Here is a 22,215-nt window from a genome sequence, read left to right on the forward strand (position 1 = left end):
AATAGATTTACTAGGAACTGCTTCCCAAAGTCCCATTTGGGACACACCCTGGGAGAGTAGAGTCAGAGATTCCTCTTCCTATGGAGTCGTGGGATCAGATCAGGTCCTCCCCCACCTCCAGGTCATGCGAGGAGCTTCCACGGCCAAGGGTAGTGGGAAGTAAGGGCCTGGGGGAAAGGGCTCTGGGGAGGGAGGCAGGAGTGGGGGAGATACGCCCACCGGTGATGCTGAGCATGGAGTGCAGAGGTGAAGCAGGAAAAGGTGACAGAGGGCAACAGAGACTGGGGTGGGTGGGGCAGTGGAGAGACAGGTGTGGCTGGAGAGTGATGCCAGGGAAGGTGAACCAGGAGAGCAAGGAGGATGAGGGGGAGAAGAGGAAGCGTGCAGCTGGTGGTCTCCAACAGAGGGCATCTGAAGGTCGCGGCAGCCCATGGCAGACACCTCACCACTGGCACTATTTCCTGCAGGAGGGTGTGGCCAATGGCCGGTGAGCCCAGCTGATGAGTAACCTCCAGGTTGGGCCCACCTGCCTCCTGCTACCGGCTAGAACTTGGAGGTGGTGGTGGCACTGAATCACCTTGCCGATGCCCTGGACCACCTGAGCCTGGATGTGCAGGCAGAAGAGGACTGGAGGCCAGTGACCGCAGCCGAACACATAGACTAACGGGTACCACACTTCACAAGACTAGTAAGAAACAAATAAGAATATAACTGATGAAGTTTTCTGAATGATAGAAGGACTGTCCTAATAACAAAGCAGAATTTTTTATTCTACTCTAGAAAGTCTTCCTCCTCCCGTCCCCCTTCTTCCGGCCCCTGCCCCTGCCCCCCAGACTGAGCAGCCAATTCTCCCTGTCCTGTTCACAGGAAGAAAGAAAAAAGAGGATGTGACAATGGGGCATCTGGTGTCAATGTCCTGCTCTCATCCCGCATCTGACAGCACAAAACAAACCCGAACCATCTTCTGAACACAGGTATTTTCCTGAGGTTTAAAAATCTGAAATTCAAATTTGTCCAGGTAGAAGCTCTGGGAGAGAAAGAGGCAGGAAACGTGCAGTGGCCCTAAGTCCCTCTGTCATGCTCTTGGGCTGCAAGAAGGAAAAGGCTGAACTCAGGCACCAGCTTGCCCTCCTTGAAACAAAACCTACAATATCTTGGAAAAATATGCCCGCTCGTAATTCTCAACATCTCCCAACCACTCCGAGGGGAGTGAGCCCTGGTCAGGCTGCTGCTGGAACAAGCTTGTGATGCTTAAGAGACAGAGAGAGGCAGGGGCTGAAGCTCCTGGGCGCGGACCAGGGGATATGGGAGAAGAGGACCACGTGCTCTCCCTGGATCTTCACTGTGGACATTTGTGATTGGCTGGACGGAAGTGGGAGATTCCCTTTCTTACTTTTGTTTGTGTCTAAAAGTAACATTTCATCTTGTTCTAAAAAGAATGGAGAGCAATAAGCTATTCTGTTAGTCTTTGCCTCAGTTTACCTCTTAGGGAAATCAATGAGAAGAAGGAATAGCAAACTCTGACATTAATTAGAAGTCCTTTTTACATATGTTTCCTCCATTTTCATGCCATGGTCTTGTGACATATCCAAGGTGATACTCTCATCCATATTTTACAGGTAGGGAAACAGGCTCAGAGAGGTGAGGACATGAATCCAAGGTTGCACAGCTAATGGTGGTGGAGCGGGGACCGGACTCCAGTGCCACAGATACCAAACTGTGGGTTATCTGCTGTAACATTCTCTTCCTTTCTGGGGTCTGGAGTCTATTCTGAAAGCACGCAGAGCACTTTGATCTCCTGTACGGCAAGTTCTGTCCTGTAAGTAATTATTTTTAATTATGTCTGACTGGGTGAATTATACTGACATCTTTGTCAAGAACACTTTGGGTTCCCACTGAGTTCCTTGCAGCTATTCTTTACTGCAGAGACGAGATGATGAAAAGGTACTATTCATCCCATGCTTCTCTAGGGCTCTCAAAAGACACTTGTACCCCAGTTGCTCCCAACAATGAAGCTACACTTCTTGTCTTTGCAAACTTGGGTCAGGGAAGGGCTGGAGGAACACTGCCTTTTTCTGGTTCCTCATCCACAGTGCCACCCTTCCCCACATTTCCTCCTCTGGGACTGCTGCAGTTCAGGGCTTCCTCCCTGGTGATGGAACAGGAATAAAAGCCAAGTGATGGTCTCCAGGCAAAGAGGAAAGATGAAGAGGAAGGAGTGGGGGTGGTTTCTTCCCTGTACCATCTCTCACACATCATCTCCAGGAGCAAAGAGAATGGAACCATGGCTCCCACCAGGATCTACCTTCAGTTCCTGCCTGAAACGCCCTTCATCTTGCTCACCTGCTTAGACGCTGAAGCAAGAGTTGCTTCTCTAGGGTGTAGGTCCACTGCACTATGCTCTGGGGCTGCCATGACTGGGGCCTGGGGATGGTTGACTCTGGGGCAGCAGAAGATGGATATGCACATCTAGCCCGACCTGTCTCCACTGATTCCAGGTATTTCCTTGCTGGGCTTTCGGTAAATTAAGGAAGCCAGGCTGGTTCTGATCGGAGGTAGAAAGCATTCTAACAGGAACGACCTCTCAGCAGAGAGAGAAGAAACATCTCATAAAAGCTGCTCCACTGGGAAACGTTAAACAAAGTTCTGGGTTTCCAGTCTACAGTTGGCAGGACTGGGTTTGAAGGCAACATGGAATGGCTCTACAGAACCAAGGCTCCCCTCACTGGTTCCTTTTGCTTTCAGGAAATCTAGGCAGCACTAAAGCAGCTAGGAATTTCCTTGCTTAGCAGTAACGCCATGGTGATGTCACCAAGGTGACACAGGTCCGGCATTACAGTTCTCTCCCCACAACTCTGGAGAGGCTGAGTTGGAGTCAGACTAAACCTCCTAGTTGAGGTTCTAGGCTGCCAACTTTTAACTCTATTTCCAAATGACTTGAAAAGGAAGTACTTTCAGATTATTTTTAGTAATTGAAAGTGACGTGGCTAAGTATCAAGTTATGGTTCTCTAGGACTGGGGAAGAAATATTAGTGAATTTAATCATGAGAGCCCCAGTCTCCTTTCTGTTGATCCAAATTATTTTGCCTGGCTATAACTTCAGGGCTCATCGGTGAATGAAAGTAACATACGTTAGAACTCAGAGGAAGTTGCGTTTTCTAAAATTACATATATTGATCCTTTGTCCATTTGGCCTGACTTCTAAGCCGTCACTAAGGTCATTTATTTCTATAAATACTGATGCCTAGGATAGACGACTTCTATGGGCCGCCACTAAAGACACCTCTTCCTCGAATACGAAATGAATTGTTGTTCCCTAGGTGTTTTTCATATTTTTTAACAGGAGTGTTATGAGACATCCTATTGAATGTCTTACTGACATAAAAATGTTCTCTCACTTTTCTAGCTTTTCACCCGTCTGGTAACTCGATAAAAATGGAATTAGGCGATTCTGGCGCAAAGCCTAGTAAGGTTATGCTGTCCTTCTGATTACCAATTTTTTTTTTTAACAACTAAACAGAAAATGTCCTGCTCTATTACAAGCCTATTTCTCTCTTTTAAGTGAAGATGAGAAATTGCTCGTTAGGACTCTTTTTTCAATGATCCCTCTTATATTGATCGACATATTAAAATCACCTTCAAGCCTTGTCTCTTCCATGTGAAGTAACAGCTTCTCTTCATTCTTTCCCCCAAAAGTATTTATATTCAAATTTCAAATGCTTCTCGCCTTGCTCTTTAAAGAGTATCTGATTTCTATATGAAATGCTGCACTCAAGGGCATTTCTGTACAAGGAAGTTTAAGTTCCAGGGAAGAAACTACATCTTTTCAACGTGTTCCTGACTCCCCATCAGAGACAGGAGCTGGGGCCATGCAAGGGGACCACAGCTCTAACTGTGGCCAGCTCTTGGGTTCTCACTAAGAATGAAAAGGCCAGGGCAAAGCTCGATGGGGTAAACTTGGGGAAATCTCCTCCACTCTGTGGGTCTCAGCTTCTTTGTCTATAAAATGAGGGAGCAGAGATTCAGCTCTCTGGTCTGAGTCCCCAGCACGCTACAGTGCACGATGGCTTCCCGGCTTGCGTGCTGTGCTCACCACTTTGCTGAGGCGAATGCGTTTACAGGCAGAAACCTGCCATCTGGAGAAATACCCTTGCATTCTGATATTATGGGAATAACATAAATTATCTATTCAATAATAACATTCATACAACAAATACTCATGGAGCATGGACGATAGGTACTTCATCCACGAAATATTTGCATTTTAGTGGAAGCAATAAAACATGAATACAACAGCCCTGATAGAAACCATGGGTATCGATAAGCTGGCACCTCTAACTTCAGGGTTAACAGCTCTCACTCTAAGACAAAAGCAGCATTTGAGTGTAATTCAACAACAGGATTGTCTGGTGTACTGTCCTCCCCATTTTTAGACGTTCGATTGTAGCACATGAGGGCACATGTGAGAAAGCTGCCATATGAGCCAGCAATCCCACTCCTGGGCATATACCCAGACGCAACTAGACTTTGAAAAGATACATGCACCACTATGTTCACAGCAGCACTGTTTACAATAGCCAACATGTGGAAGCAACCTAAACGTCCATCAACAGATGAATGGATAAAGAAGATGTGGTACATAGATGCATACATGGAATATTACTCAGCCATCAAAAAGAATGAAACAATGCCATTTGCAGCCACACAGACCTAGAGATTATCATACTAAGTGCAGTAAGTCAAAAAGAGAAAGACAAATACCATATGATATCACTTATATGTGGAATCTAAACTACAATACAAATCAACATATCTACAAAACAAAAACGGACTCCCAGCTATAGAGAACAGACTGTGTTCCCAAGGGGGAGGACAGGTAGGGGAGGGAAGGAATAGGAGTTTGGGAGGCAAACTATTGTATACAGGATGGATAAACAGCAAGGTCCTACTATATAGCACAGGGAACTATATTCAATATCCAGTGACAAACCATAATGGAAAAGAATATGAAAAAGAATGTATATATGTATATATATGTGTGTATATATATGCATAACTGAGTCGCTTTGCTGTACAGAGGAAATTAACACACTGTAAATCAACTATACTTCAATAAAAATTTTTTAAAAAGAGAAAGAAGATCAGCTTAACGTTGAAGCATTTGATGTTACAAGGTCACCTGCCTGCTTTGTGCTTAAAGTGCTTATCTAAAAAGAATGGAGGTAATAAAGGCTACGCTACCTACATCATAGCTTCCTTAGGTATTCCTAGGAATACACTGGAAAAATGTATAACCCACAGGTGTGAGGTATTCAAAGTCAAGTTCACATTCTTTTCATTGTTTTTGCCAAGTACAATAAAATAAAACTTTTTTAAGTTTTTTTTTTTTTTTTTTTTTGCTTGGGTGCAGAAGGTCCCAAAGTTAGTGGGAAAACCCATTGCCAACATGTCCTTTCCCTACGTAGAGCTCCTTCTGCAGGGCTCTGAGAAAAGTCCCAGGTTAGGAAGTCAGCTCTTCTCCCCGGGAGAGCACAGCCCTTTAAATGCCGGGCAGGGGGCAGCCAGCTCCTGCCACAGTCCTTTGAAAGCTCTTCCTTCAATAGAGCAGTGCCCGGGTTTCTGTGTGCTCGGTAATTGGTGTGCACACATCCTGCTGTGTTTAGTTTTAAAAAGAGGAAAAAGTCACATGGGTGGAGCCCAGGCATCTAAAACTGCTGCCAGCCTGGCGTGCGCTTCCCTGCTCTGCTTTCTTTCTATCCCCAAACGGAGGAGTAAAACGACATGGGGAAGGGTGATGCTGGGAAAAGGTGAGAGAGGAAGAAGTAAGAACTAGGTCTGTCGTGACTAAACTCACCAAGTTTACTCTCAGAATAAGATGGCATGCATCATCTTAAAGGCAACAGCAACTCCTGTCACTCTTATCTGTTAGAGAGAAACTAACCGCTGTTTTGTGGTCACATAAGAAAAGCAAACACACACCTCCAGACACTTAAAACACTGTCATTGATGATGAAATAAACTCACTCCTAACGGAGAAGGTTTCTGACCAGGCCACCCTCTGGCCGGTGGGGCTGTTCTCCAGAGAAAACCACGCCTGTGTTGGAACGAAGACCAGCCTGGCCAAATCTGGGAAGCACCATACTCTCTCCTCTCATGGTCCTCCTGCCCTTTATTCTTTCTTTCTTTCTTTTTTTTTTTCTGTTTTGTTTTTGGAGTAGAGTTGACTTACAATGTTGTGTTAGTTTCAGGTGTAAAGCAAAGTGAATCAGTTATACATATATACAATCTTTCTTAGATTCTTGTCCAATATAGGTCATTACAGAGTATTGAGTAGAGTTCCCTGTGCTATGCAGTAGGTCCTTATTAGTTATCTTCAAGGGCATCCTTCCTGGTTGAGACGACAGACCTTGTTTGTCTTATGCGTTGTGTAGGCAGCTGTCAAGACTGGAAGGCAGAGTGCCAATCCTCCCCATTATGGGAAGGGGAAAAGTCATCGCTAGCCCCATAATGCTAAGAGGGTTACCATGTTTTCAGGTGGTTTGCATGTAGCTTCAAAGCAAGTTTCCCTTAACTGAGTAAAATTGATTATACCATTTATTACTTTATCTTCCTACAGTGAACCAAACACCTCATTAATACAGTCTGTCCCTCATCCCTGACTAATTTGGGATGTGTGTAAAATTCCACAAGGAAGTGAGAGATTGAAATTTACCTTTGGGAAACATATTTTGGTGAATGTTTGCTCTATGTCGAGACTATTTTAAGTCTTAAATGGGTGTGTTTAAGTGTGTGACAGATTTTTACAATGAAAATATGAGTTAGACATATTAGGATTAGTTACTATTGATTGAGCACCTACTGTGTGCTAGACTGAGTGCTTTACACTCATCTAAAAGAATGCCCGCGGCAGCTCTGCAAGGTAGAAATCGTCATCCCTACTTTACAGATGAAGAAACTGGGCATAAAGGTTAAACAACTCACACAAGGATTTGCAGCTAAAAAGGAAAAGAGCCAGGATTCAGCATCTGAGTGCCCTTCCCACTATACCAGGCGGCCAGAGTTTCTAGTTTTAAAGGTGAATGCCCTCAGACAACCTATTTTTAACTTTTTTTTTTTTTTTTTTTTGCGGTACGCAGGCCGCTCACTGTTGTGGCCTCTCCCGTCATGGACCGGGCGCGCAGGCTCAGCGGCCATGGCTCACGGGCCCAGCCGCTCCGCGGCATGTGGGATCTTCCCGGACCGGGGCAGGACCCCGTGTTCCCTGCATTGGCAGGCGGACTCTCAACCACTGCGCCACCAGGGAAGCCCTATTTTTAACTATTTAAATTATTTTACATACCCCCCAATTAATCAAATGTAATTAAAACTATTTATTCTGACATTTCAATACTTCACATTTTCCTTTCGATTCGAAGTACAAAGGAGTCACAATGTATATCTTGGAAGAAACGCAAGGCAGCAAATGTCAGTATCAGATTAATTTCTATTTTTATCATCATGTGCAGGACAGATCTAAAGATCTGAGGCACTTCCTGTGCTCCCTACCCGCCTCACCCATGGCCAGAGCACCCAGCACCGCGTATCTGTCTCCAAAGCACCTGTGCCAAATTGCTAACCTACTCTGTCCTTCAGGAAGGCCCTTTGTAACCGTTAAGGATGAGATCCTGGGGAAAAAACGAAGAATATATTTGTTTGCATAATACTGTGTTTCACCTTTTATTTTTAGACAGACTCCCAAGTCTGCAAGTCCTACAAATTATTTTGCTCTCTGGGTTCAGTGTCGCATAAAGAATGCATTCGTGGGGTTCTCTGGTGGCGCACTGGTTGAGAGTCCGCCTGCCGATGCAGGGGACACGGGGTCCTGCCCCGGTCCGGGAAGATTCCACGTGCCGCGGAGCTGTTGGGCCCGTGAGCCACGGCCACTGAGCCTGCGCGTCCGGAGCCTGTGCTCCGCAACGGGAGAGACCACAACAGTGAAAGGGTCGCGTACCACAAAAAAAAAAAAAAAAAGAATGCATTCGTTTATTTTCCAATCAATCATGGGGTTGGCCTCCCTGAACTATGTTGTGTTTGTTTCTAGAACATGCAGAAGCCTATTCTGTAACACAGATGACACGTTTACTTTCAGAAAATTGGGAGAGTTATATTATTTCAGGTGCCTAATAAAATATTCACAAACTTTTACCATTTATCTAATTTCTCTTGAGACAATAAAATAAATAGACATTTTCTATGTAATAAACTTATACTCATGGCTTTCTCAGTCTAGATAGGCAAGATTCTTTTAAGAAAATGAAGGATTTCAAAAACCTTTTGAGTTTTCTCCCTGAGTATACTTCTATTATGAATTGGGGGTAGAGTCATTAATTCATATTAAAGAAAAAAGAAATTCTCAGAACAAACAATTTATGTATTAAGTTACCCTTTGGGGAGAGCTTCAGAGAGAGAGAGGTTTGGAGAAAAGAGTGGGGGGAAAATAATCTGAAAGGAGTTAAACTGTTTGTCATAGTTGCAGTTTTGAGTTTAATTCCTGCATCTATTTGACATCTATTCCAGAAAATTGGTGGATGGCTGGATGTTTCCACGGAAATCAACCCCACTCAAGGTTCTTCTTCAGATTTGCCTTTTTAATGACCCAATCAGACTGTCAACTTAAGTACCAATTTGCCCATCTAATCATGCAATGACCACAGAATACGCTGGTAACAGCAAGGAGTGACAGTATAATTAACTCCACACTGATTTAACTTTTATTGATTCAGGCAAAGGAGGATACAAATTAAGATAACTGGAAACTGGGTCCTGACTTGTGATTTGATGCTTTCAGCTTGTCCTCAATACCTGCATTTATCAGACAACTGTTCAACATTCTCTCCTACGTAAGAGAGATCCAATCCCACAAACGTATTACATCAGCTTTGTTTTCCTGAGTGACAGGTCTGCTATTATTTTCCTCACGTTATTGATTTATAGGTGGCGGGGGCTGTGGGGAGAGCAGCAGGAAAGGGTGAGACAATCACTATTACAATGCTGGGGGCAGATCTCTAACTTACTATGTAAGGAGATTCTCTAATTCAAGCAAACATGATAATCATTACTGCGCTCTCACTCATGTGTCACACAAGGAACTAGGGAAATGAAAAAGGCATATTTCTTGTACCTGGTTCTCAATGAAATTTATAATTTAGCAAGGGGTGACTTCCCTGGTGGCACAGTGGTTAAGAGTCCACCTGCCAACGCAGGGGACATGGGTTCAATCCCTGGTCCAGGAGGATCCCGTGTGCCACGGAGCAACTAAGCCCACAACTACTGAGCCTGCGAGCCACAGTTACTGAGCCCGTGTGCTGCAACTACTGAAGCCCACATGCCTAGAGCCCGTGCTTTGCCACAAGAGAAGCCACCGCAATTAGAAGGCTGTGCACCGCAATGAAGAGTAGTCCCCACTCGCCGCAACTAGAGAAAGCCCGCGTGCAGCAACGAAAACCCAAAGCAGCCAAAGATAAAAAAGATTAAATTAAAAAAAAAATTAGCAAAGGAAGAGAAGGAAACAAACATATATCATGGGCCGAAGCACTGTGCGAGGCACTGGCCATCATTTTTCATGTTCTCGTTAAATCCTCACATCAACCTTTGAAGAATGGGCTACTGATCCCATTTTACAGAGGAGACAACTCAAGTCTAAAAAGATTAAAGTAGAGTATTATTCAGCCTCACGTTATAGCATACGTCAGAATATCCTTCCTTTTTTATTGGAGCATTGCCTTCCTTTTTAAGGCTGAATAATCCTCCATTTTTTGTACGTGCGACGTTACGTTTATCCATTCATCCGTCAGTAGATATTTGGGTTGTTTCCACCTATTGGCTATTGTGAATAACGCTGCTATGAACACGGGTGTGCAAATACCTTTTTGAGATGCTGCTTTCAATTCTTTTGGATGAATACCCACAAGGGGGACTACTGGATCGTACAGTAACTCTATTAATTTTTGTGAGGACCTGCCATATTGTTTTCCATAGTGGCTCTACCATTTTGCATTCCCAACAGTGTAGAAGGGTTCCAGTTTCTCCACATCCTCACCAAAACGTGTTAGTTTGTTTTTTTTGATAGCAGCCATCCTAATGGGTGTGAGGTGATATCTCATTGTGGTATTAATTTGCAATGATGCTGAGCATCTTTTCATATACTCCTTGGCCATTTGCGTATCATCCTTGGAAAAATGTCTACTCAAGACCTTTGTCCATTTTTTAAGTTGGACTCTTTTTTGTTGTTGAGTTGTATATAGCTATTAGTTTTTAAATTGTATTATAAAACATTTCAGGCATACAAAATATAAAAAAAACTTGATGAATACCCTATACCTAGAATCCAACCTAAAATAGAAAATCTAACTGATATATTTGAAGTTTCCAATGCCCTTCTCTGGATTGAATTCCCTTTCATACTTTCACTACCCACCAAGAGAACTACTATCCAGACTCCGGAATTTATTATTTCCACCATTTTTTATACATGTAACAAATATCTGTATATCTATATCTATTCTAATATAGCATATTTTACTGGCTTTAAAACTCAATATAAATTGTTGTTTATAATATTCTTCTGCAGCTCCATTTATCAGGTTTGTGAGATACATTCTTCGTGATACATGTAATCTCAATTTATTCATTTTCATTGCTCTATAGCTGTAGCTCTCAAATTTTTGGTCTTAGGACTCCTTTACCTTCTTAAAAATCACTGAGGATGCCGAAGAGGTTTAAGTGGATTAATCAATATTTGCCATATCAGAAAATAACAATGAGAAGATTTTTAAACACATATATTAATTTTAGATAATAAAAACCCATTACCTATCACATGTTAGCATAAGCAACATATTTTACGATTAACTAATATTTTTCAATTTAAAAAAGCAATGAGAAAAGTGGCACTGTTTTACATTTTTGCGAGTCTTTTTTTTTTTTTTTCTTTGCGGTACGCGGGCCTCTCACTGTTGTGGCCTCTCCCGTTGCGGAGCACAGGCTCCGAACGCGCAGGCTCAGCGGCCATGGCTCACGGGCCCAGCCGCTCCGCGGCATGTGGGATCTTCCTGGACCGGGGCACAAACCCGTGTCCCCTGCTTCGGCAGGTGGACTCTCAACCACTGCGCCACCAGGGAAGCCCCTTGCAAGTCTTTTTAATGTCTGGCTTAATAGAAGACATTTGGCCTCTTACACCTGTTTCTGCATTTAGTCTATTGACACCTGTTTCTGCATTTAGTCTGTTGCTATGGTAACACACAGCCTCTGGAAAACTCAGAGTATGAGACTGAAAATGTGAAAAAGGTCTTAGTCATGCTGTGAAATGAGTTTTGACCTGGGAACACCCTCAAAGTCTACAGGATCTCCAGGGGTCTCTGGACCACACTTGGAGAATCATTGCTCCTTAGAATTTCATTGAAATAAATATATTACAATTTCTTTATCCGTTCTTCTGTCAATGCTTTTTTTTTTTTGCTTTTATTAATCATACAATTATGAACATTCTTGCAGATATCTCCTTGGGTGCATGTTTCTACGGAATATGGGCAAGGTAGTGAACTACAGGGTTCTGGTGTATACACACCTTCAACTAGAGTAGTTACTGTCAAATTGTTCTCTAAAATTCAAAATCTGTAAATGTGTCACTAGTCTCCAGCACCTAAAACTTTAATCAAGTTACCTCTGGGAGGCAGGAAATGTGAGGATAATTTTTTACAACTTGAAATGTAACTAATAGTATGGAATTGTATCTTATATCTGGAGGAAGGTCTCCGGAACAAAAAGGTGCTTGTTAGCAACAGAAATAGCAAAAACAAAAAAAAAACAGCCTCTAAAACAAACTCTGGCAGAGCTCATTCAAGTAATTCTAGGGAAGAAACACACCCATCTTTCTCTCCATCCTTTTCAACACCCAGTTCAACCATCTGTTGTTGAATTCAGCTGTGTGACATTAGGCCAAGTTATATCACCTCCCTGGGTCCAATGTCCTCATGTGTAAAATGGTGATATTTCATGGTTCTATGGATTAAAACACATTAACTTCAAGAAGATGATAGTGTCCCTGGGATACATGACTCACACACAAAGCAACAAAGGCCAGTAGGTGAAGTCCACACAGATTTCTGAAGACAGAAAACTCCACAGTGGCAGCTTTAGGAGAGAAATGGGGCCCAGAGCTGGGAATTAAAGGGCTTGGAACTGGAATGAGGGGAGGTAAGATTGGAGTAGGCACGCATATGAAAACAGTTCCCCTTTATGACAGCTTGGTCAGTGATATTTAGAGGCAGTGGCTAGATTCAGGGCCCGGGGAAATGCTGTGGCTGATGACATTTCTCTAGAGAGCCCTAAATTTAGAAGGAACCTGGTAAGGCCACGCCCACACTGTACTTGGCTTCTCCTGCAGATATGGCTCTGCCTCCCCTCCTCCACCAGCAAGCTTCCCTTCTCCACCTTCCATCAGCTGCTTTACCCTCTGCCCTTTGGCTTCTGCCGCCTACCGCTCTGCTGACCTTGCTCTCCCAAAGGGCACCAGTGATGTCAATTTCCAGATCCACCAGCTCATCCTGGGTCTTCCTCCGCGATATTGAACAACACTGCTGACTCCCCTCCTTCCCTCCTTCTGTCTTTCCACCTCTTCAGGCTACTCTATTGGTTCAACTTCCTTTACCTAAACTTCTGAAATATGTCCAGGTTTTGACGTGACTCCTTTCTGGCTTATCTCACCCACGTTGCTGGCTTCACTGATTCTCTACTTAGTGGTAACTTCGAAAAGGACATTTCTTCTTAAACTACACTTGCACGCCCTTCAGTCCTATACTTTTAACTACAAACTGGACACCTCCACCAGCTCAAGCACAGACAAAATAAATACTAATTCTACCTTTTCTTCAATGCCCAAGACTCTCCTCTCTCTCCTCTCTTGTATTACCATCCACTGAATCGTCCAACCTGGAAATACTGGAATTAACTGTGAGTACTCTTCTTTTCATCTCTTACATCCAACTGTGCAACAAGACCTACCAATTTTATCTGGTTATTTCTTTTGTATTTGATCCTTACTCTTTAATCTTTTAGCTTGAGAACTTCAGCCGTTTTCCTTAGATTATTACAATAGATTCCTAATTAGTACCAACCCCTTGTCTTTGCATGCTGTCTGTTCCTCCTCCATCTTAGCCATAAGATCTGCCTTTCCAAATCTCTTCCACGTTGAGAATCATGAAACACCTTCTCTTTGCCTAAAGTATAAAGTCCAGACCCAAAAGCCACACGATTTCTTCATTATGGACAAACTTCCAAACTTTAAGGAAATTCAACTTGGGCTAAAGATATCAATTAAACAAGACATTTAAAAGTATTTTGGTTTCTTAAAAATGTGTTCTTCTAAATAGTTCTGAATGTTTCAAAGAACCTTCAGCAAAGCAAAACTTCCCTCACACAACTAGTAAGATGGAAACAGACATATAATGTGAGTTAAAAAAAAAAAAAAGCTTAGTAGACACAGGGAGGGGATATATGCAGAAACCCACAGCTGATTTAATTTGCAAAACCACAGCTTTAGCTCAACTAAAGTAAAGATGACTTAGATAAAATACAACCAGAAAACTGAGATAAAAGATATGGGGTAAATAAGTTAAGCTGATGATTTAGCAAGCAAATGTCATGGATGTACAGCACGGAAGTCTGAGAAAGCGCTTTGGACAAGAAAGCTGATGGGCTGACTCCAGGGAGCCCCTGGGAGCATGAAGTTCTTAGGGGACTCCCTGCCTGCTGGAAGAGCATCATTTCCTGGACCACGTCCCTTCCCTTGTGAGGATATGGTCACTTCGTTTCAGGAGGAGAAAGAAGATTGTTTAGGTTAGAGTTGAATTTTGAGATTGGCGTGGGAGACCACTGGTATTTATTAAGGCGGTTTTGGAGCCAGAGTTATATAGTGGAAGTCCCGAGGGCTTCAGTGTGGTCTTGACTCCACCACCAACCAGCTGCGACACCCTGAATATCTCATCTGAGCCCCATTTCCTCGCCTTTAAAATGAGAGGTCTAGAAAGAAAAACTCATACTTGTACTTGCTAAAATTCTACACTTCACTATTTTTACCTCAATATTATGAAGATCAGAAAATGCTAAGAGACAGTGTTTATCCTTAGGATGAAACAACAGGGGAAAGACTGTTTAAAATTGACTAGTGGTATTCCTTTTTCAGTAAACTATTTAGACAGTACCAAGTGCGTTCTCAAGCACCGCGAGGCATGTTTCCTCCGATGTGGCATGTGTGGAGGTTAAAAGGAGGAAAGGGAGTGACAGCTTGGGGGCCTGGGCTGCAGGGGTGGGAAGTAATTAGATAGTCCTTTAGTTTCCTTCTACTCATTTGCCCACCTGCTGAAACTGTAGCAAAAAGCGATAAAAAGTTGTGGATTTTTTTTTTAAAGGTACAGACCCTCAGTACTCATCAGTATCGGAATAGTCAGATTCCATATATCTATTTAGACAACAAATACAACGACCACCTACGAAGTCCCAGGCATTTACCAGTAAAGAAACCCAGTGGTGACAAAGCAGCCAGTGATGACAAAGGGCCTCACGGAGGAACAAAGAAGACAAGGGTTATGTATCACTTGGGACCAGGGAGGGACAGAACATGCTTTTTCCATATCTCCCGACGACTTGTCAGCACCCTTTTTTACTTTTTTTTTCTAACCATGGTTTTATGGCACTGAGTGCGTATCAGATGTTTTTCCTGTCCCTCCCTCTCCATAGAAAGAAAGCGCTTGGTAATCTAAGCACAGGCCAGGTTCCGGAAATTCGTCTCTTTAGTTCTTCACTCTCTTTACTGATTTCACAGCACTGCCAAGATCTAATTATCTTATTTACATACTGTTTATTTATCTTACTCCTCCGTGAGGGCTGAGACCTTGGCCCTCTTTTCTCCGCTGTATTCCCAACACCTGCATCAATCGCTGATAACGATCAGTGAAGGGCTTGACCAAGGAATACTTGTGGACTGAATAAATCCCCGCCTGCTCCATCTTGTAAGAGTTCCCGTTTTCTCTAAGTTACTGATTAAGCCACTCTAACGTGTGAAGGAAATCTCAGCAGTACTTGCATTTTTAAGAGGATCTGTCTTGCTTAAACTTCTAGTTGGCAGAATTTCAGGTACTGGAATAAAGGGAAGTGAGGACTTTCAGGCGGTGTACTGGAGGGTATTTTGAGATCAAGTGGGAAGTAGCATTCCAAAGGCGGTCACCCTTTGATGTGCTGGGACGTCTGTTCCAAGAAAAAACAAATTCCTCTGTATTGGTCACAGCTTTCTCCCTCCCTCTATGGCCAAACCCGTAAATCCTCTAAAAGTGCTGGCTGGGGAGGGCTGCGCAGCAGGGGCCCACGAAGGTCAGAAGGATAAGGTTAAAACAGAAGCCACAGAAAGCACAGATACGCTATATTTCTACCCCCAAGACGGTGCATCGTGGGTGTTATGTGCCTCGGTGGCTACTATAATTTTCCTACTTACTCATTTTCAGGACTAATATTTATATTCAACCTCTGAAAATTGTCCATTTGCTCAAATATGAAATATCTATTATATTTCTAGTTGTTATTTTGCAAACCAACCAGAAAAATAATAAAGTACAGAGTTCTTAAAATTTTTTTAAATTATTCTTTGGAAAATATTGGCAAAAGAAATGTTTTCTTTTTTCTTCGGTACGCGGGCCTCCCACTGTTGTGGCCTCTCCCGTTGCGGAGCACAGGCTCCGGACGCGCAGGCTCAGCGGCCATGGCTCACGGGTCCAGTCGCTCCGCGGCATATGGGATCTTCCAGGACCGGGGCACGAACCCGCGTCCCCTGCACCGGCAGGCGGACTCTCAATCACTGCGCCACCTGGGAAGCCCATGTTTTCTTGAATAAGAATATCACTTTCAACTTTTCGGGATCCTGTGCTTCAGGAACTTGTCAAATAACAACAATTAATAAGTAATAGACATAAAAGGGATCAGAAAATTAATTTGAATCTTACCAGTGATTTCGTAGATATACTGACTAAAGAGCAAATTACAAAGTTACCTCAGGTATATACTGAGAAACAATTTAAGTATATCTCACAGCATAAGAATATGGCATTCTTCTCATTTCCAGAACTGCCTTATAAAGTCGAAGTTCAAACTTCAAAGTTATCACCAAAGAAGTTTAACCTGGCTGCATTTCGCACTCAGTTTTAATTAAATGCACTTTCTTCTCAACAGCTCTTTGCAAATTACAGGGGTGTGTGTGTGTGTGTGTGTGTGTGTGTGTGTGTGCGCGTGTGTGTGTGTGTCCGTCCAGAGCTGATAGAATTTGTGTGTGTGTGTGTGTCCGTCCAGAGCTGATAGAATTTGTGTGTGTGTGTGTGTGTGTGTGTGTCCGTCCAGAGCTGATAGAATTTGCCATTTTAAAATGTGCCCCAAACCGTAATTGAGATATAAAGAGGGAAAGAAGTCTCAAAACTCATTTCTTAGAATTAATACCACTGTCAGGTAGTATTTTTAAAAAGCGAGTCCGTAGATACAGTATATTGCCATATTCGGCCTAAACCAAGTAGAGCGTTAGGAAGATGGACTACGGCGTCCAACTGCCTGCGTTCAAATCCCGGCTCTGCGGTTTAGCAGCTCGGTGACTCTGAACAAGCTGTTTAACTGGTTTCCTCGTCTGTAAAATGGGGACAATAACAGGACCCACCTCAAGTGAGTTAATAGATGTAAAACGGATCGGAGCAGCTCCTGGATGCAGAAAAAGCTCAATCCAAGTTAGTTATAAGTATTAGTACTGAGTTTGATACACTCAACGGAGTCAAAGGAAAGATGGTCATATTTTCTTCCTCCACCATTTAGCAGAAAACATATTTTCTCACGATGATTACTTCCTTTAGAGTTGTTTTGTCAAAAGGCGGCTCCTGCTCTTTCAAAGTGGGTCTTCCTCGCTGGGGATTAGCTACATCCTCCCTCCCCTGAGTCACACCACTTCCCCTGAACCTTGTCACCAGCGTCAAGTACAACAGTTTCACTTTGATGTTATTGAGTCAATTTGGCCCAGGAGGAAAGCTATTCAGACCAGCGAAATAAGCACCACCGTGGACTGAGGAGTGATGGTCCCACAGGTTTTCCCGGAAGCAGCAACTCTTCTTCCCTTTGCCCAACTTCTCTCCCGCCCTCTTGGTCGGGCAGTCACCTGTGGAGAAGGTGTGCAGCAGAGTGAGGCTGTGTTATTGTTTGGCATCGGGGTGCCCCGCCTTTTAACTGCATGTCCGGGATGCCCCGACAGGGTGCAGTTCCCGCATCTCTGTGGATGCACATGGCTGGGTCCGATGTCAGCCTTCTGTTTCTTCCTTCTTACCCATGACACTACGCTCTCACTGAATACTCTGTTTCAGCTCGTCTCTCGTCCTCTGTGCGTCTAGCGTGTTCCCTTTCTCTCTCTGCACGTTGGCGCTTCTGCATCCACCTTTGGTTCCGTCGCTCGGCTCACTCTTCACGGCTCTGACCTCCTCACACCGCCTTCTTCCTGTTTGGGGTTTTCTGGTCTTCCCTCCAGGCACCCCGCCACTCTACCCTGTGCGTAGACTATGCTGACTGTAATGCCTGAGCGCTTGCTCTGTGGGGGACAAGGCCAGGGCTGGAGAGAGAGACTCGGACCCCTGCCCTCAAGGAGCTCACGGTGTGGTCGGGGAGGAGGGGGTGTTATTACTGCTGCGGTGGCTTCCTCACAGGGCACTTCACCGGGGGAAGGATGCTTTCATACAGCAGGGGGTGGGGGAGCCTTCGCAGAGGCAGTGATGTCTGAGGGGCCAGCCAAGTGAGGATGCAATGGGAAGAAGTGCATCCCAAGCACACGGTCCCACGTGGAGCTGTGCTAACCAAGTGGCAGTTGAAGAACGACTGGTGCTCGGGGCCTGGTGAGAGCGAGGCTGAGAGGCAGGCAGGGGACAGATAGGGAAGGACCTGGCAAGCCATGTGAAGGGTCTGGATCTTATTTTGTAGGTGACACAGAGCAAGGCGGAGAACGGCAATCAGATTTTTGTTTTCGTCAGGTCCTTCTGTCAGAGTGAAGAGGCTCTATCTCAGAAAATAAACGTGAGGTCACTTTTATGAAACGTTATCCTATAACAGCCTAAATATTTGTGCTAGGCTGTGTTTCCACAGACGGCTGCAAGAGCATCCCCCATTCCAAAGCTCTTCTGCAATGCCACTTGGCCGGGCCCCTCCCTGTGATCTTGGCTGGCCTGGGATTTGCTTGGACCAGTAGAACTCCGTGACGCTCTGTGTCTTCTTGGTTTGGCCCTTAAGAGATGTGAGCCTTTGTGTGTTGGGAACACTCACTCTCAGGATCTAATTACCATGAAAGGAAGCCCAAGGTAGCCGCACAGAGAGAAAGAGAGGGAGCGGGATGTCCCAGTCTTCGAGCCATACCTACCCAGTGCCATATAATACAGGAGTGGTCCCATCTCAGATCTGTGCACAACCTCACGAGAGACGCCAGGTGAATCCGTCAGGCGCAGAACCAGCCCACATTCCTGAGCCACAGAATCATGAGCAAAGAAAACGGTGTTGTTTTAAGCCACCAAGTGTCAGGGAAGTTTGTTACACAGTGACTGATACCCAAAGCAGTAGTCTAGGTCAAATAAAATGTACACCACAGCCTTGACAAGTTCAGGACAATCGCATTGGTCCACTGTCAACATGCGCTAAGTCTGTACTTCACTTAATTACTTATCACCAACTCTTATTTCAAGCCTATGTCACACTTAACGGATGAGCGCTCAAGCTTTTACAAAAAATGGTTCTTAGAAAATGTAATCCTCTGATTCCATCTTGCAAAAAGGCTAAGAAAATGCAGTGTGTGGATTAAAATTCCCTGGAATTCAGTCTGAACTTTCCTAATGGTAGTTTTCAGACGAAGAGCCAAACAAACGTGTCTCACTTTCCGGACCTGCAGAACGTCTGTTGGTTCTCTATAATTTGCTTTCTTAGCTATATTGCTAAATGTCTTGAGATAGGCCAGTACTTGAATAAACGGTGTGATCTCTCTCTGGGTCTAGATGTTTAGACCTAGAGATCTTGACAATTTTTCCATGAGAAGATATCTACAATATTTTTTCAGGAGAAAACTGATTTTGTATATTTAAAGGAAGATATATTCTCTCTGTTCTGAATACCTCTAGTCTGTTCTCGAAAGAGAAAGGCTTGCCCTTCTTCCTTTCATTTCAACTGAAATAATAAAATTCAAATACGATGTTATGTGATGACATTTCTCACTACCAGCTCCGCCTGTGGGAAACTGTTAACGGATAACTTTGCCTTCATTAATTTCTAAAATTATGTGCTAGTTTATGCTTGGCAATATTGGCAATTTGGGGTCAAGTAAGTTGCATTTTATTTTAATAAGTAATGCAAAGCCTTTCCTACTGCTCACGTGGCTTTCTTTCCTAAAGCACTTTTCATCAAAGTTCCCAAGTGCACTATAAATAATAACAAATCTCAATGCCCAGGAACTAGGAAAGAATCCCTGTTGTCAAATCCTTCGTTTTATTGGAATGGAGGAAGGTTAAAGTGTTTTGTGCTGAACCTTTGGCAAATATTCAGGCTGTCTCTGCTCCAGAACTTGGAATTATGCAATTTATTTCTCCCTGAATTATTTCAACATTAAAAGGAGTTTTACAAAACTATCTAGGACTGGCTCAGCTGCATGTAAGAATTACTCTGATGAAAGAGTTTATTTATGGCTACTGTGAATATCACTCCATCTGTACAGCCTAAATATGTCCTTAAAAATGCATGCTAATTTATTTTTCTTTTCCAATGACTGATGCAGAAGAATGAAGAGAGTTCCCATTCTGAGAGGGGAGAAGATGCTATTCACCACGATCCTATCTTCCAGAAACAAAGTCCACTGAGGAAATCAAGTTGTTCTTTTTGGAGAAGCGGCATTTTGAGAAAACCTGGTTGTTATTAGATTTCTTGTGCTACTGTCATCACTGACACAGTAGACGAAAAAATGTGTTGTTATCATGTGAAGTTTTAATTTGCAAAATCTAAATGACAGTGGAATGATTTCAGTGTTTGGGGGACTGCACTCCCATTTACTGGCGAAGGGTTACACTACTGGTTATATTCTCTGTTCTGCACCTGTGCTTACGAGCGGGCTAACTACAGACTGGGAGCCATGAAATGTATCCACTACTGCGCCACACCAGGTGCCTGGGTGAAATCCCGGTGTGACTAGAATGTGTAGATATCAAAAGAACCCCCGCCCCTCAAACAGCTACAAAATATTAGGACCAGGAGGGATCCTACAGACTCCTCATCCGACTCACTCGTCTTATGGTCAATATGACAAAGCAGGAATGAGAACGTGGGTCTCCTCGCCCCCATTTCTGTGACCTTTCCATCTGCCTTCACTGTTAGATGGCTTGGGAAGACTGGCAAGGCCATGGAAAAGCTGGACAAAGGCAGGGGGAAGGATGCCCCAAGATCCTATAGCCTCTCTCCAGTCTCTGCTACTGAAAAAGACAAATACCCTTGGGTGCCAACTCCCGTATGTCTTCATTTATTGCAAGAGAAATAAATGAAGCAAGGAAAGCAAGGTGGAGGGACTGGCACAATGGAACTGGGCAGGGGAGGGGAGGAAGGCAACAGGTGACGGGGTATAGAGTCTGGCCAAACAGACGTCAATGCGCCAAACTGTAACGACGTACTTGGCCCTATGCACCACTTCTGAGCCAGACCCTTAACATTCACCTTAAGCAGACAGGCCAACATTGCAGTGCTTAGGGCTCTTAGCACTAATGATTAGGCCCTGAAAAATGTGACATTCAAAGTCAGAATCCTTCTTGTTAGCGATGAGAGAAAAATAAAATCTATTCCCAGACTAGGAGAGGCTTCATGACTTCCGCAAATCAAGATGCGGTCTGAGCTCTGTGCCGAGAGTTTAAGAAAGAGAAGGAAATAGAAGACCTGGAATAGGTGAGCTTCCTCAGGAAATACTAATTGAATTCGAATATCATTGTTGAGCTCTGCTTATGAGCTAGACAGAATCTCAAGTCCCCAGAGACATGAGGAAGCATAAGAGGGAGGGTAACACGTTACAAGCTACACAGAAAAGGTACAACACACAAAGACACTTGCTCGGGTGACTGCTAAAGGGACTCTGGTTGAGAAGAGGCTCCATGAACACAGTGAGGAATGCACTTGGGGGGCCACCTGATTTTCTTATTTCCCAAAGGAAAGCAGGATACATGGGATGGAGAAGCCATTAGGCTCTGGAAGGAAGGGGTGCTGAGTCTCACACAGTGAGAAGTGTCTCCCTTGTTCTACAGTCAAAGATGAGCATAACTCTTTGGTTGCCCTTGTGTGATTCCCCCACCCACCCCCGGGGCGGGAGGGGGGGGAATGTCACAGTGGAACTCACAGAGCTTTTCCCCTGAAACATGATGGCATTCACACAGCAAGTATACTACAAACTGCCTCTGAAATCCCACTGGGGTGACACAGGCTTTTGAGGTTAAAACCCTAAGCTCCAGTTTTCACATTGTTTCAGCTGTGCCTTACTTGCCATTAGAAGCCCATGCGGGTGCTCATTTTATTATTGCTGGGATTTATCTTATTCTTCTTTAAAAGATTATGTTATTTTCCTCCGCTGGTTCCATATTTCTGGTTACACTTTCAGTGAGTCCCCTAAATTATTACTCTTTAAGAGATTTTTCTTTGAATACTCTCAATTATTGAATCTTTGGCATGCCTTTATTGTCCTAATTCTCGAATTTAGTCTTTTACTTTTTACCTTAATGAAGTGTAAGATCATGATGATTTTGTTCTGAAGAATCCTTAAAATCTTTTACCGTTTCATTAAATTTTTTAACCTCTTTTACCCTTTGATAATTTCTTTTTATTAAAATAATTTTGCGTTTGCTGTATATTTGCATTTAATGTTTACCTCCTGCCTCAACCTTGTAGGATATTTCAGAGTATTTCAATATTACCTTTTATTTCCTGATCATTCCTAATCTTTTTGCCTTTTATTATTGGCATCTCCCAGCAAAGTGAGAAACTATGAGGATGACAGAGGGAGAAAATCATACCACAGAGATGGGGAGATGGAGTTTTTCCCCTTGTAGCAAGATGCCTCTTCGCATTTTTAAATGTTTCCCATCACCTTCAACTCTGACTCTG

The 22,215-nt window shown here is 43.6% G+C and overlaps 1 protein-coding gene and 1 long non-coding RNA gene across 5 annotated transcripts in view; one reads left to right on the forward strand and one right to left on the reverse strand.

Moving 5' to 3' along the window:
• Window positions 1-22,215, reverse strand: part of PRKCQ (protein kinase C theta) — a 158,103-nt gene that overhangs the window by 126,987 nt on the left and 8,901 nt on the right. Inside the window, exon 1 of one of the 4 annotated variants that reach the window (XM_060159865.1) lies at window positions 12,531-12,548. The exons of the other annotated variants lie outside the window; for them this stretch is intronic. The gene's annotated coding sequence lies outside the window, so the exon portion shown is untranslated. Of the gene's footprint in view, window positions 1-12,530; window positions 12,549-22,215 lie in introns of those variants that run through there. 4 annotated transcript variants of the gene reach the window in all.
• Window positions 12,391-21,910, forward strand: LOC132526092 (uncharacterized). Its single transcript, XR_009542450.1, has 2 exons — window positions 12,391-12,990; window positions 19,859-21,910. It is a non-coding gene; the product is annotated as an uncharacterized LOC132526092 (long non-coding RNA).

Source organism: Lagenorhynchus albirostris, chromosome 1 (genome assembly GCF_949774975.1).
Source record: "Lagenorhynchus albirostris chromosome 1, mLagAlb1.1, whole genome shotgun sequence".
Lineage (NCBI taxonomy): Eukaryota > Metazoa > Chordata > Mammalia > Artiodactyla > Delphinidae > Lagenorhynchus > Lagenorhynchus albirostris.